The sequence below is a fragment of the Strongylocentrotus purpuratus genome, unplaced genomic scaffold, assembly GCF_000002235.5.
Source record: "Strongylocentrotus purpuratus isolate Spur 01 unplaced genomic scaffold, Spur_5.0 spur5_scaffold_3, whole genome shotgun sequence".
NCBI classification, from domain to species: domain Eukaryota; kingdom Metazoa; phylum Echinodermata; class Echinoidea; order Camarodonta; family Strongylocentrotidae; genus Strongylocentrotus; species Strongylocentrotus purpuratus.
Window position 1 is genome coordinate 21,823,238 of NW_022145609.1, and position 9,337 is coordinate 21,832,574.

Sequence of the window (9,337 nt, forward strand, 5' to 3'; positions counted from 1 at the left end):
TTTAAAACAAGATTTTGCATGCGGCCCTTTAGACAATCCCCGATCGGCCTTTGCGTATAGAGTTCGGTTTCTCTATAAACCAGACCAGAGCATGCAGGTAAAAAATGTGACGTCAGTTGGACTAACTCTACTCGAGGAGGCGCGATAGCGATAGAGCAGTGGTCTCGTAATCCGGTGACCCGGGTTCGAAACTAAGTCGATGCGTTAGTGCCCTTTGGTAAGGCATTACTCCTCATTACCAGGTCCCTCGGAGAGGACCTAAAGCCGTCGGCCGTCTGGTTGCTTACTTACAAGCATTTATGCTTTCTTAGCAGTCAGGTAAAAAAAAATAACAACCAACAACCATTCTACTGACAGTAGCATGAATCAAGATTTCTCGCCGCGGGTATAAACTTGACAATTCGTCCGTAACCACTGACCATCCACCTGACAAGCAAGAACGCTTTAATATCTTTATAGGCGGCATTCGTGTATATCTTTCCTCTGACAACAAGACTATATTTCTTGCGTTCTTGAACCAGACGAATTGGATATTAATGTATTCACGTCTGACGGTACTAAACAAAAGCCACTTTCATATTATATTACTATTATATTACTATACACTAATTATACGAAAATGACATAATTGGAACAGGAAGTACTTTTTTCTTTCCTGTTGACATAAAGCAGACGAATTTGATAAATGTACGCCCTTAATGGTGTTAAGTATTACCCACCCACCCCGCCACTTTCGCCAACACTGACTTGTTCACGAACTGGACGAATTTTACTTACGAAGGGTACACATGAACATTTTAAATCAAAAGAAAACCCCATCACGATACATAATGATGCCCCTCATCTGTATGTAATAACCCCACGCCCCTTCATTTCTCTCTATCTCTCTCTACCCTCCTTCCCTGTTTTCTTTCTTTCTTTATCAAGATTAGTCATTTTCAACGAAAAATTTATTTAAAAGATAATGTTCTCTTAAAGCTAGGGCATGTTGTTAAAAGATGAAGGTCAAAGCTTTTAGGAAGCAGTCTAAATTAAATGCAAGAAACTGTAATTCATGTCACGACCTAAATTCTGGCCTCGGTTGCAACAACGGCACGCTCCACATTTCACACAATTACATTTAATGTGGAAAGGCTCGTTAAAACCATGATTTAATTTTGACAAGCGAGTATGAATGTATCAGTTGATATGGTATTGCATCGCAGATGGTGGTATTTACAACTTTTTAAAGGTGCACCTAATACATTAAACTAAAAAGTGCTTATTCCATGGTTCTACTTGCATCTCTGCATACCATGTTAGTGAAAGTTTACAAGCAACCCCCTCCCCCAAATAATATATATGTATGTATTAAAAATGAGGAGGGTTTAAGGAGGTAGGGTTTTGAAAATCCTATGTACCTCTGAAACTAAAATCGTTTAACCAGTCTAGTTTCTTCTCTCCAAGAGTGTACTATCGTGTTTTTATAATGTAAACTGTGTAGATATGTGTTCATTGTCAGGGTTTGCAATAGAACCGCGATTTAAACCTTTTATATCAATCCAACTATCATATTCAATCGATGTAATTCAAATCTGTGCCCAAATTTGAAGCTCTTATACTTACAAAATTACTCATTGCAAAGAGTATATGGGATGGGATTGCATGATATATTGCTAACTGGAATTCTCAACAAGGATTCAAACACACGTTAATCCCAAAAGTACCGACCGCTAGACCAACTGCACCTTACAGCAGTTTTTATCAGAAGAGTCTCTGAAGTATACCTAAAAAGGGGGGCCGAGGATGAGCGCGCTTCATTTTTTTTTAAACAGATATGACAATCAGGTTTCAACCTAGCGTGAGTAAACACAAGTTCGAAAGCGCCTTTTCAACTCCTCGGTCCGTTTAAATATTTGACTTCACAATCAAGTTTGGGGGAAATTCAATGTAGGCCTAATATTTAAATATTCAGATTACAACTGTGAGATATATTACGTAAATGCTGTCATTCCTCAGTCGTTTATATATTTTTTTTTAAATGATAACAATTCTCGACACTCATGTAGAGTGTATTCTGAACTTCATAATACACATCAGAGATAAATTTGATTTGATAGAATTGATACAAAGTGATGAATGCCCATATTTTTGTACATAAAACTGTTTATAACTTCACAACTCTGAACAATGACTGTCGGTTATTGCAATATGGTGTTCAGCGGAAGTCGTTCATTGCAACTAGCTTTGATTAATGTCGACTCTTGCACATCTATCTGTCTATGTAAGACTGTTTTCCTGAGTGCCAGAAGGGCGTTAACCAGTAGCGTTAACATTGGCATTGGGCCCTTCTGGCTCTTAACGGACGTTGTATACGAATACTTTCAATGATCTCTAACTTGTACATTGTTCTTGCACAAAATATTTGAGAAATGTGCTCAAAATTGAATTGTATTTATTTCAAAGTGACTGTATCTCAGTCGTAATCTTGAACGAGGTGTAAAATATATCTAACATTTCTATTTTAAGAACTGAAAACGGTCTGGTGGTGTCATATTTGTTGCGAGTATGGTAGAGTGGTAGTGGTTTGGTTTGAAGTTGAAGATGTTGATGATGATGATGATATATTTAGATTACAATAGTGTTGTGGCTATTGTGGATCATGATCATGTTCATCATGATATCTTCATCATGTTTAGCCTGACTTTGATGATGATAATGATCATGATGACGTTGATGACTTTATTGGTGATGAAGATGATGCTACTGCTGACGATGGTAATAAACATTAATATAATATACATTTTTTTAAATCCTATAGGGAAGTGAGAGCCAGAACCCTGAAAAAACAAAAAGTGCACTTTGACAAAAGCATCCCCCATTCCCACTCCCCACTCCAATGTGTTGATAACTTGCAGGTAGATCTAGGCCTAGTCTTCGAATATTTTTACAGAGAATTTCACGGCACTTTTGGTGTTCTGCTGTCCGCAGAATTAATCAAGTCTTGTAATTGATCATCATCAAGAAGTTCAAATCTAGGAAGAGTCTCTTCAGCCATTTTTACCTTCTTTGGACATAAAATAAATTTCAGAAACTAAAAAATCGGAGATTACAAGTCGGCCTATCGAGATCGGCGGTCGTCAAAATGTAGCGCTGACCAAAATGTATCGCACAAAAACTGTATGGTAGCCGCGCTGCGCACAAACTAAGTTTTAACACGTAAACCAATGGGGTTCGCAACTGTTTTCCTGGTACCCGGAATTTTGCGGGAATATCACTCATTAATGGAGATCGCAGCAAAATGTTACTATTTTCGTGGTACCCGGAATTTTCCGGGAATATCACTCATGAACTATTGACCATTACTGGCATTGTTCGTCAATGCATGGCTAAACCACGACTGCAATTTCGAACAATCAGTTGGCTTGATTTCTAAAGAGAGGTAAATTTACTTTTCGTGAGGTTTTGATCTATGCTGTACTGCTTTTTTTGTAATCTTTTTATAAATACTTGTAAATATTGTGATTGTATTTCATTGTTTCAATAAAACACACTTAAAAAAGAAGAAAAAAAGAATTGGGTCCTGATAAATTACCTTGTTATGACAAGTGTGTTATAACAGCTACAGAGCACTTAATAATAAGAATTCATTCTATTACAAAAAACGGCTAATTTGCTATATAACACTGATTTTAAAAAAATAAAAAAATCTTAAATTATACTATTTTTTGTGTGTGTCTCTCTTTCTATTATGTAAATATAAATCAGGATATGAAGACAGAAAGCTATCAATTTGCTTTCTGATTATATGAGGAAGTTTTTTTCTTCTTAAACTTGGTTTTAATAATTCCTTTAAAAAAGGCCGGGCTATTTGAGGTCTTAATACGGCCGGGGGGGGGGGGGGCATTATGCCCCCCTCTAAGATCCCGGCCTAGGAAGGTTCAATTAATGTGAAAATTAGCATGGTGATAGATTGAAGTATATTGAATAAGATGCTGGTAATGTCTTTATTTTATAAATATGTTTATGACAATATGCAATTTTTTTGGAAAGTTTCAATAATGCGTGATTTTGAACAATGCATGGGCAGATTTGATTTAAAATAACATTTATCAATTGAAATATAATAGTTTCTAATACAAACATACACATAAACACACACACACAGGTACAAATATGTTTGCTACATGTTGTTTCCATATGAAACTATAGTTTGTACAACATTTTGCGGGTGAAAAGCGTCAGTTTCATTTGAATTTATAACTACCAATTTCTTATGTATTCTATTGTTTTTAATTTCTTATGTTTTAAGTTTCAAGTTTTAAGTTTCAAGTTTATTTATCTTTCTTTCATAACACACATTATAAATATGACATGAATATAAAGGAGTGAACAGAATATGGCGTCACAATAGAAAGATGAGGTGACCTTGGTAGTTTAAGAGTATGTCCTAAAAGAACAAAACTCGTCAAATAAAAAATAATGCATACATTTAAATGCTTACAAAACTAAACTAACTAAACAACTGAGAAAATATTAAAAATAAATAAGTACAATGAAATCTACTGACTACTAAATAATGGCTATAAACAACAGGAACAGGAATATACTACGAGCAACAGGACTGAAAACACAGACAAAAACTAAACAAGACAGACAGAAGATGATTTTACATTGTTTTTAAAACCTACTACAGTATTTGAAATAATTGAACTTAGTAAAACATTGAAACCATATAAAGCAAGTGGCCCAGATGGTATTTCTCCCAGAGTAGTAAAAGAATGTATACACTTTATTGTTGATCCATTATGTGATATATTTAATAAATCAATTTCTTCTGGAGTATTCCCCGACAGTTTGAAATTAGCTAGAATTATACCCATTTATAAGAAAAATGAAAAAGAAAATATACAAAATTAGAGACTAATTGCTCTTTTATCAATTTTTTCAAAATTATTTGAAAAAATCCTGCAAAAAAAAATTTATGATTTTTTGGTTAAAAACAATTTATTGATAAATGAGCAATTTGGATTTAGGAAGACTTATTCTACATGTTTGGGAGCACTTCATTTAACAGATTATGTAATTAAGAATATGGATAAGGGTAATTATTCATTGGGTGTGTTTATGGATTTGTCAAAAGCGTTCGACACCATTGACCACCACATACTGCTAAAAAAAAAAAATTATTATGGTATTCGCGGCCTTCCATTGAAATTAATTGAAAACTATTTGAGTGATAGAAAGCAGTATGTGGTGATTGACGGTGTCTGTTCGACTAAGAGGGATGTAATATGTGGTGTTCCTCAAGGATCAGTTCTAGGGCCCCTTTTGTTTTTAATTTATATAAATGATATTAAACAATCTTCAAATGTATTAAATTTTACACTCTTTGCAGATGATACTTCCGTTATTACATCACATAGTAGTGTATTTACTTTAGTTGATATTATGAATAATGAATTGATAAAATTGGATAATTGGTTCAAATGTAATAAATTATTTCTCAATTATGATAAAACAAATTATGTAATATTTCATTCTCGAAATCGGAAGATCCCTAGTGATTTATTGCCTATACAAATTGATGTAAATATTATAAAAAGGAAAGAATGTGTTCAGTTTCTTGGTATTATAATTGATGAATTACTTAATTGGAAACCTCATATTGATTACATTTCGTTGAAATTATCTCGAAGTATTGGAGTTTTGTCAAAGCTAAAGCATGTTTTACCATCAAATATTTTGCTTATGTTGTATAATAGTATGATTTTTCCACATGTAAATTATTGTAATATTATTTGGGGAAATACTTATGCATCATATATAGATAAGATTTTTTTGTTACAGAAACGAGCCGTGCGTATTATTACTAAATCTGATTATTTAGCCCCATCACGGCCACTTTTTGTTAAAACACACATAGTCCCAATTTTTGAATTGATTCAATTTAATACTCGCATATTTATGTTTAAATTTCAAAATCGCCTATTGCCAGAAATTCCTAATATAAATTTTGTTATTAATAGTGATATTCATTCGTATTCTACTCGTCAGAAAAATCATTTACATTTATTTAAAGTTCGTACGACAAATGCACAAAATTCTTTCTATTTAAATGGCATTAAGGAATGGAATAATTTGAGTAATGATATTAAGGAAAGTACAACTCTATCTCGATTTAAAGTACGATGTACACAGTTATTATTTAATGATTTATGTAAACAAGTTTGAGCAGAGGAGGATATTTTGAATGTATGTGTGTATGTATTATGTGTGAGCGTGCTTGTGTGTTTGTATCATGTTATTTTAAAGTTTTTAAACTGTATAATTTATGTGTAGTTTGTTTTTTCTTTTTAAGGCCCCACCACAAGCAATTTGCTTCTAAGGGTGTCCTTTACCGTATTATGTTTACTATGTTACTCATTTGTATGTACATGTTTCATTTTATGGTTAAATAAACTTTACTTACTTATTTAAGATTTGATGTGAGAAACGGGAGTAGAATTATGCTGACCTATATAGCAAATAGTTTTCTTAAATATTGATCACAACTTTAAATCTAGAAAATATCGACTCAAATACAGTAACTTCAGTTTGCGCTTAAATACATAAATACTGACCGATTGGGCTATTCTTGGTTCAAGGGAATTCCAAAACCTAGGTCAAGTGGACCCCAAAGTAGTAAAGGCAAATTGCGTTCTAACAAGAGGTTAGTGATATGCTTGCGCCTGTCGTGTGGAATAACTATGAACTTGATTATTTTTCTGAAATATTCCAGCCAAGGCTACTGGCAGTAGACCTGCATTCAATTCATACATTAGAGCTCCTATAGTTGTAGGCCTAAATGCTAAATATCTTCAACTTTCAAAACACCACTATTAAAAAAAAGAACATCTGTATGCGCAAGATAGTGAGTATTACAAACAATTCGTATTACTCTTTTCTGTACCAGTAGTAATTTATCCATTTGAGATATAGAGTTGCCCCAAGCTAGCACACCATAGTGCAAATATAAAAAATTTAATTTCCTCCGCATGAGCCCGAACCTGCCCCTCTAGCTCCAGAACTCTCCCCTCCTGATCCTCGAGACGGGTGACTATATAGGCCAGCGACCGCTTCTGTGACTGCTTTTTTCACTGCCTTTTCCACGATATTTGCCAACAAATCACTATTTCCAAGCTCGCTCATAACATGGCGAGCAATCTCTGCAGGGGTATTTTTAGCAGGAGGCATGGTAACGGTTTCTCAATTCCAAGAATAAGGTGATCAAGATGACGGAAATAATCTGTGGCTAGGCTAGTGAATATACAGCATCAAAACATCACAACACAGCACAGGAGTCAATTATGTCAACGACAAAATCAGTGCCAGTACAGTGCATGGCTGCATACATATTACCACAGTGAGCTGCACATGGTACGCAATAACACAAAAGTTAAAGGGTGGTACAGTTGAAAGTGGCCATGTGCAAATCCAGGGAATTGGTTACCTAAAGATAACCCTTGATGAGGCTGGCAGTAAAACAAAACAGAGGTCAAATGTCACTACATCACTATATTGTGTGAATAAAAAATGCTGGGCCAATACTAAACAAGTATAATCATGAATGTATGACTGCATAACATGAAATAAATCACTCTTGATATTGATTTTAATAAAGATCATATAACTGCAATATACTTACACACGCACATTAGGGAGAATTACATATTTTTAATGACATGTGATGATATTTTGTCACCTAACACCCGAACCATAGGTCCGCCCATAACAAATTTGGTATCAAAATGTGCAAGAGAAATGAGGGGAAAAGTTCATGAAATTTCAGCGCCAAAGATTCAGGGGTTTTGATGCAGCGGCAAAAATTCGACAGGGGGGGGGGCATTATGGCCCCCAGCCTCCCCCACCCACGGTCTTATTAAGTTTTTTTTTTTTTAAAGGTATGATTGTGAAATAAAAGCTCTTTGGATCAATTATGAAAGTACGTGTCTTTGATATTTCGGCGGTTCGTTTATTGTATTCATATTCGTGAATAATGAGGAAGATAATTAACTTTTCATACACGAGTTAGTTATGAAAATGAAGATTAAGGAGTAATAGTCTAACCCCATTAGCAGGGGCGGCCGAGCGACTTTCAAAGTGGGGGGCACCAACAAAAAAGGGCACTTTCTGGAAAAAAGGGCACCTACAGTGGGAAATCTCAAAGCGAAAATATACAATTTTTAGACATTGGTATATACCCCTACATTGTGATTACATTATCAGGGATGATTTCAATTTTGTTTCTCTTCATACATCATACAATATATCGCTTAAGCATCAAACTTTACAGTTGGGTGCATGTCTGAATATGCATTTACGAGCGAGCGAGAACATTTTTAAAGATCTGTGAGGTCGCAGTGTGAAAAATTACATCTTATAAAGAGGAAAAAAGCCAATCGTGATGGGGTTATAAGCACATTCTCATAACGGAAGACTGAAAAGACCTTTGATAAGTAACATAATTATATAATCTTTAAATGCGAGCGAGCGCAGCTAGCGAACTTTGGGGGAAACTGCTCTTAGTCGCTTTAAATAAGGGGCACGTTTAATGATTACATGAAAAGGGGACAATTATCGAAAGGGATAAGACACTTATTAGAAAAGAACAGGAGCACGTGTATAAGTACAAAGGATAATTATAAGAGGTGAAAATGAGGCATTTTTTCACTTGAACAGAGGCACTCACCAGTGATGAAAAGGAGGCGTTTACGAAAATGGGAAATAGGCATTTGTTGACGGAAAAGGGGCACCCATCAGATTTTAATAGGGTCATTTATAAGGTGAAAAGGGGATAGGTCCCTTATTAGAAAGGAAAAGGGGCACGTATCATTATTAAAAGGGGAATTATCAGAATTGCAAAAGGGCACTTATGAAAATGTAAAAGGGGCACTTATAATAAAGGAAAATGTGCATTTGTTGAATGAAAAGGGGGCACCGTTCAGATGTTTAAAAGGGGCAGTTATGAGAAGGGGAAGGGGAAGTTATGAGAAGGGGAAGGAGCTCTCTCTTTTGAATGGGGGCACTTATCATAAGGAAAAGGGGCACTTATTAGAAAGGGAAAGGGGAAGTTATGAGAAGGGGAAGGAGCTCTCTCTTTTTAATGGGGGCACTTATCATAAGGAAAAGGGGCACTTATTAGAAAATAAGAGGGGCACATGTTAAAATGAAAGGTGCGCTCATCCGAGTTTAAAAAAGGGGTAGTTATTAAAAGGAGAAGGGGCACTTCTTACAAAGGAAAAAAGGGGAAGTTGTCAAAGTAAAAAGAGCACCTCTCAGTTTTGAATAGGGCAATCATCAGAGGTGAAGGGGGCAC